The following is a 7,376-nucleotide window of genomic DNA, read 5'->3' as shown; positions in this document are numbered from 1 at the left end:
TGTTATAGTCAGCAAAAAGAAAAGACATTCCAAAAACAGAGTTGGCTCTAAGAGTTGTTTCTTTGAAAAGAAAACCAAGATTGGCAAACACCTAGCCAAACTAAACAAAAGGAAGAGAAGATCCAAATTAATGAGATTACAATTGGAAAAGAAACTATTACAACAGACCTTAATGAAGTCCACAGAGATTGAAAGTTTATATAAAAAAAATCATAAAACTCAACAAAGTAGATAAATTACTAAACAAATATGACCTACCAAAATTAAATCAATAATATATAAGACTTCTTAGAAGCAATGAATTGATGCAGGAATAAAAACAACAACAAAAACCTGCCCAAAATTAAAAAGCCTAGGACTAGACGGAGTCACTGCTGGATTTTAGAAAACTTTCTTTCTTTTTTAATTGAAAATAGATTCTTTCATAAAATATATCCTAACCACAATTTCCCCTCCTTTTATGCCTCCCAGTTACCTTCCAGCCTTCCCTCTCCTCCTAATCCACTCCCCCCTCTCCATTTTCCTCTTCAGAAAAGAGCAGTTCTTCAAGAGACAACAGACAAACACAACAAAACAAGGTACAATAAGACTAGATAAAATCTCTCATATTGACGCTGGGCAAGGCAACCTAATAGGAGAGAAAGAGTCTCAAGAGCAAGCAAATGAGTCAAAGAAACATCCTCTCCCACTGTTAGGAGTCCCACGGAAACACCAAGCTAACAGCCATAACATATATCAGAGAACCTGGCACATACCCATAAGCAGTGCTCACACAGGCTCACAGAGAATCTAGCAAACTTTCAATGAAGAGCTAACATCAAAACTTCTCAAGTTGTTCCACAAATAGAAAGAATAGGAACACTACTGCAAGCGAAATTTTCTATAAAGAAGCCATGCCCTCAAAGCACATCCTTCACCTAACTGAGTAGAACTTCAGTGGTTATGGAGAAGTTGGAATGTTACAGGTCCAGAAACTAATTACAGTTCGTCTTCGGCATATTTAGCCCCTCAATAACCATTCCCTAACCCTCTCTGTAACTAAGGGATAAAAATGTTTTGGAATGTATTAACTTAACAAAACCATAGTTTGTACCAACCAAAAGGCTAAGAATCATGAGCATCTGAGGCCTATAGCTGTGATTTCTCCATTTTCTGAAACCACCTATTTAATGTTTCTACCAATGCATTTGAAAAGTACTTTGACTTATGCCTTTCTTTGTTCTGTTTTTATAAAAACTATTCCTATGAATAGAAGAAATATCTCAACACAATAAAAGCCTGCTATGGCAAACTGTTCAATAGTTTTATGTCATCTTGACACAGATAGAGTTATTTTCGAAGATGGACTCTTAATTGAAAAAAAGTGTTTTTTAAGATTTGCCCATAGGCAAGTCTGTAGTGCATTTTCTTGATTGGTGATCGATGTGGTGAGCCCAGTCCACTTGTGAGTAGTGCTTCCCCGGGGCAGGTGGTCCTGGTGAGTATAAGAAACTAGGCTGAGTAAGCCAGTAAGCAGCATTCTTCCATGGCCTCTGCTTCAGTTCCTACTTCAAGGTCCCTGCCCTGCTTGAGTCCCTGCCCTGCTTGAGTTCCTGCCCTGATTTCCCTGGAATGGACTGTAACTAACTGTAAACTGAAATAAATCCTTTCTTCCCCAAATTGCTTTATGTCAGTGTTTTAGTACAGTAATAGAAACCCTATAGACACAACTCCACAAACCCTTGTTAGGACACAAACTACAGACAACATTCTATTAAATGTGAACAATCAGTATTTCCAGTGAAATCTGAACCAAGATATCAGTACTTGCTCTCTCTGCTCTTATGCAATGTAGTGGTCAAAGTCTTCTCAGAACAGCAGAAAGAAGCAGAAGAAACAAAAAGGATGCAAAGAAAACAAGAAATCAAATTACCTCTATTTGCAGATGACATAATCTTATACTTAGAAGACCATAAAGACTCCTCCAAAGATATTTTACATATGACAAACATTTCCAATATAATAGTAGGATACAAAATTGACATATAAAAGTCAGTAGCAATTCTCTATACCAATAACAGCTTGTCAAGAAAAAAAATTAGAACAAATATCTCATTCATAGCCCAGGAATAAACCTAACCAAGGAAAAGAAGGCTTCTACAGTGAAAATTTTAAAATACTGAGGCAAAAATTAAAAGAGACATGAGAATACAGAACTATCTTTCATGCTTATAAACTATCACAATTAATATCATGAAATTATTGTATTACAAAAAGAAATGGTATACAAGTTTAATGTAGCTCTATTAAAATTCTGATTGCATTTTTCACCGAACTAACATATATATATATATATATCCTAAAATTCACATAGAAACACAAATGACCCTAATCAAAAAGAGCAATGCTAGAGATATCAAAATGCCTGGCTTTTTATAACGACACAAACATGAATAGACAAATGAAGTAAATAGTACCCTGGTTAGTTGTTTGTTTGTTTTTGTTTCTTGTCAACTTCACACAAGTTAGAGTTATCTAGGTAGAGAAACTGAAATTGAGATGTGCCACCCTCAGCTTGCCTGTGGGCAAGCCCATGCATTCTCTTGGTTGATATGGGAGGCTCCAACCCATTGTGAAAGTGCTACTCCATGGCAGGTGTGCTGGGTGTTATAAAAAATCAAAATGAGCAAACCATGGGGAGTAAGCCAGTAACCAGCACTCCTCCATGGCCTTTGCTTGAGTTTGTGCCTCCAGGTTTCTGCCTTGGGTTCCTGCCCCGGTTTCACTTCATGATAGGCTATAAGGTGTAAGTTGAAATAACCCTTTGTTACCAAGTTTCTTCATATCATGGTGTTTATCAAAGAAATAGAAAGCAAAGTAAGATGAATAGAGAACCAATAAACCAGACAACTAAACCAAATGAACCGAGACAACTACAACCACATAAATTGCCACAAAGAAGTTAAAAAAAATACATTGAAGAAAAATATCCTCTAACAAATGGGAATGAAGACGTTTAATATCTAGCAGAGAATAATTAGATCCTTATCTCTCACTCTGAACAAAAATCCATTCAAATGGATCAGAGCTCTCAATATAAGACCTCATTCTATTTCACCTTACACCTATCAGAGTGCCTAAGATCAAAAGCTCAAGTGACAATACATGCTGGAAAGGATGTGGAGTAAGGAGAACCCTCCTCCATTGCTGGTGGGAATGTAAACTTGTACAACCACTTTGGAAATCAATCTGGCGCTTTCTCAGACAATTAGGAAATAGTGCTTCCTTAAGATCCAGCTATACCACTCCTAGGCATATACCCAAAATATGCTCAAGTGCACAACAAGGAAATTTGGTCAACCATGTTTGTAGTAGCTTTATTCGTAATAACCAGAATCTGTAAACAAGCCAGATGTCCAACTGAGGAATGGATACAGAAATTGTGGTACATTTACACAATGGAATACCACTCAGCAATTAAAAACAAGGAAATCATGAAATCTGCATACAAACGGTGTAAACTAAAAAAGATCATCCTGAGTGAGGTATCTCAGAAGCAGAAAGACACACATGGTATATTATACTCACTTATAAGAGGATATTAGACCTATAAAATAGGATAAACACACTAAAATATGTACACCTAAAGAAGCTAAGTAAGGAGGAGGACCCTGGATAAGATGATCAATCCTCACTCAGAAAGGCAAACAGGATGGACATCAGAAGAAGGAGAAAACAGGAAACAGGGCAGGAGCCTACCACAAAGGGACTCTGAAAGACTCTACCCAGCAGGGTATCAAAGCAGATGCTGAGACTCATAGCCAAACTTTGGGCAGAGTGCAGGAAATATTATGAACAAAGGGGAAGACAGAAAGAACTGAAGGAGTCAGGCGCTCCACAAGGAGAGCAAGAGAACCAACAGATGTAGCCTATGGCAGCTCAGTGCCCAAGTGGGTTCCTAGTAAGGGGAACAGGGGCTGTCTCTGACATGAACTCAGTGGCTGGCTCTTTGATCACCTCCCCCGACGATGGGGAGCAGCCTTACTAGGCCACAGAGGAAGACAATGTAGCCAGTCCTGATGAGACCTGATAGGCTAGGGTCAGAGGGAAGGGGAGGAGGATCTCCCTTATCAGTGGACTTGGGGAGGGGGATGGGAGGAGATGAGGGAGCAAGGGTAGGATTGGAAGGGGACAAGGGAGGGGGCCACTGCTGGGATACAAAGTGAATAAACTGTAATCAATTAAAAAATAAATAAATTTTAAAAAAGAACTCACAATGCTAGAGTAATACACAGAGAAAACAATTTAATATATAGATATAGGCAAGACTTTCTGGAAATATCCTCCAGTTGCAGAGAAAATAACCCCCAAAACTGAGCAATGAGATTGAACAAAATTTCAAAGCCCTGTACAACAAAGAAAAATAAACATGAGAATAATAAGAAAAGCTTTGCCAACTACATGTTAGGTAGATGTTTGTTTATATGTTTATAACTAACATATAAAGAACTTCAAAAATTAAGCACCAAAGAAACAATTTTTCAATTAATAGACTAATGAACTAAATAGACCAAAAATTTGCCCAACTCTTTTGACCTACTACCTAACAGGCATAATCTAATGTCTACTCTCCTATGCATTTACGAAATTATATTAAGATTATCTATGAATATAACAAACAGTGCTGACATTTCTGTAATCCATCCCTATAAAGGCTGAACTCAAGATGCAGTCTGATGAATCAACAGCAGATCTTTCTCCTCTCTCTTTCTCTGTCTCCCCTCTCTTTCTCATTTAGGGCATCTATTTCTTCATTCTTTAAAGGCATCCAGGGCTCAGAAAGAAGTGAATGAAAACAAAGCATATTATCTTTTTCCTAGGACTAGAGGTGATGTTGTCTACGGCTCAAATCCTGCTGATTAGAAATAGTGAGAATGCCTTAAAAGAAGGTTAGATTTCATTTGTGTCACAAAGTAGAGACAGGTACGATGAGCACCTAGCCAGTCTTGGCCATATAAGTTAATTCCCTTCTTTCCCAATTAAAAGAAAAGCTATAACAAACAAACTTTCCTTTGGCTACATCTTTGTGCCATCCTGCGCAACTCATCCTGACAGATATCTAGACCAGAACAGGCAAATGAAGCATGTGGAATTTTTTCTAATCCATGTTTGAAGCAAGAATTCTCTAGTAGATACCCTATTGCTCTTCTGTAGTTCCATCATATCACCATACTCTTCTCACACAGCCAAGTGCACAGCAGGCCGCTGGCATTCAAAGCACAACCTGGCTTTACTGTTTGAACTAGTCTCGCTACTGTGCTCCATACAGACCTCTACTTGTCTTGGATTGGTCAGCTCCCAAATACATCATGGCTATCTATTCCAAATTCTGCACTGCTGAGAATGTCTCCTTATTTATTATTCTAAGAAAATAACAGCAGTGTATTAAATAATGGGAACATAAGAAGTGGCAGGCCAATCAGTTCATGTCAGAGGCAGTCCCTCTTTCCATTACTCTGTAACCCACTTGGGCACTGAACTGCCATGGGCTACTTCTGTGCAGGGGTTCTAGGTTATCTCCATGAATAGTCCTTGGTTGCCTTACCAGGCCACAGAAGATGACAATGCAGCCACTCCTGATAAACTAATATCAGAAGGAAGGAGAAGAGGACCTCCCCTATCAGTGGACTGGGGGAGAGGCATGCATGAAGAAGGGGGAGGGAGGGTGGGATCGGGAGGGGAGGAGGGAGGGGCTTATGGGGGGATACAAAGTGAATAAAGTGTAATTAATAAAAATAAATTTTAAAAAAGTGGCAGGCCTCAGTGAGTATTCACTTTGGTCCTTCCTTCACAGCCTGTTGGAAGCCGTAGTAAGCGCTCCGGCTTGGATGAGTGACAGCATCTCATCATGGCAGACCCTGGAGATAAGGCTCTTCAGTACTACCGCAAGAAGCTGCTAGAGTACAGAGAGATTGATGGCCGTCCTAAGGAGCTAAGGGAACAATTAAAAGAACTTACCAACTTAAAAGTCTGAAAATGATCTGAAGGCACTGCAAAGTGTTGGGCAGATTGAGGGTGAAGTGTTTAAACAGTTAACAGAAGAAAAATTCATTGTTAAAAAGCAACAAATGGACCAAGGTAAGTCATAGGCTATCATTCGCAGCTTGATAAAAGTAAGCTGAAACCAGGGACAAGAATTGATTGGGATATGACCACACTAACCATGATGAGGTATTTGCCAACAGAAGTGGATCCATAGGTTTACATCATGTCTCATGAGGATCCTGGAAATATTTCTTATTCTGAGATTGGAGGGCTGTCAGAACAGATTCGGGAATTAAGAAAGGTAATAGAATTACCTCTTACAAATCTAGAATTATTCCAGCATGTAGGAATAACAGCACCAAAAGGCTGTTTGCTATATGGACCACCAGGCACTTGGAAAACACTCTTGGCAGGAGTTGTTGCCAGCCAGCTGGACTGCAACTTCCTAAAGGTTGTATCTAGTTCTATTGTAGACAAGTACATTGGTGAAAGTGCTCACTTGATTAAAGAAATGTTTAATTATGCCAGGGACCACCAGCCATCCATCATTTTTATGGATGAAATAGATGTTATCAGTGGCCGTTGGTTTTCTGAGGGTACAATCATCTGACAGGGAGATTCAGAGAACTCTAATGGAGTTACTAAATCAAATGGATGAATTTGATACTCTTCACAGACTTAAAATGATCATGGCTACAAACAGACCAGAAACACTGGATCCTGATTTGCTGTGTCCAGCAAGATTAGATAGAAAAATGCATATTGATTTACCAAATGAACAAGCAAGATTAGATATATTGAAAATCCACATAGGCCCTCTTACAAAGCATGGCGAAATAGATTATAAAGCAACTGTAAAGCTTTCAGATGATCTTAATGGAGTAGACCTGAGAAATGTTTGTGCCGAAGCAGGTGTGTTTGCAATTCGTGCTGATCATGATTTTGTAGTTCAGGAAGACTTCATGAAAGTGGTCAGAAAAGTGGCTGATTCTAAGAAGCTAGAGTCTAAACTGGACTACAAACCTGTGTAATTTACTGTAAGGTTTTTGGTGGCTGCATGACAGACATGGGCTTAATGTAAAAATAAAGTTAAAGAAAATAATGTATGTTTTGGCAGTGATCTCATTAAAAGTGAATAAACATGTATGAGCAACAAAAAAAAAATCCTTCTTGGTCTATTTCTGTTGCTGTACCAGGCACAGACTAAGTAACATAAGGAAAGGAGATTTATTCAGAGATTTTTCTGTAACAACATATTTGACATTTATTATCATTTATCATTCATTTGCATTTTGTCTCCTGATGTTTTTCCCACTTGGAAAGTCCAAGAACATGGTCCTGGGATCTGGTGA

The 7,376-nt window shown here is 38.7% G+C and overlaps 1 pseudogene; it reads left to right on the top strand.

The window, feature by feature from the left end:
* Positions 1-5,887: 5,887 nt before the first annotated feature.
* LOC110555407 (26S proteasome regulatory subunit 10B-like) lies at positions 5,888-7,172 on the top strand (annotated as a pseudogene).
* Positions 7,173-7,376: the final 204 nt, after the last annotated feature.

Source organism: Meriones unguiculatus, chromosome 10 (assembly GCF_030254825.1).
Source record: "Meriones unguiculatus strain TT.TT164.6M chromosome 10, Bangor_MerUng_6.1, whole genome shotgun sequence".
In the NCBI taxonomy this organism is placed as follows: domain Eukaryota; kingdom Metazoa; phylum Chordata; class Mammalia; order Rodentia; family Muridae; genus Meriones; species Meriones unguiculatus.
This window is presented reverse-complemented; position numbering and strand designations above follow the sequence as displayed.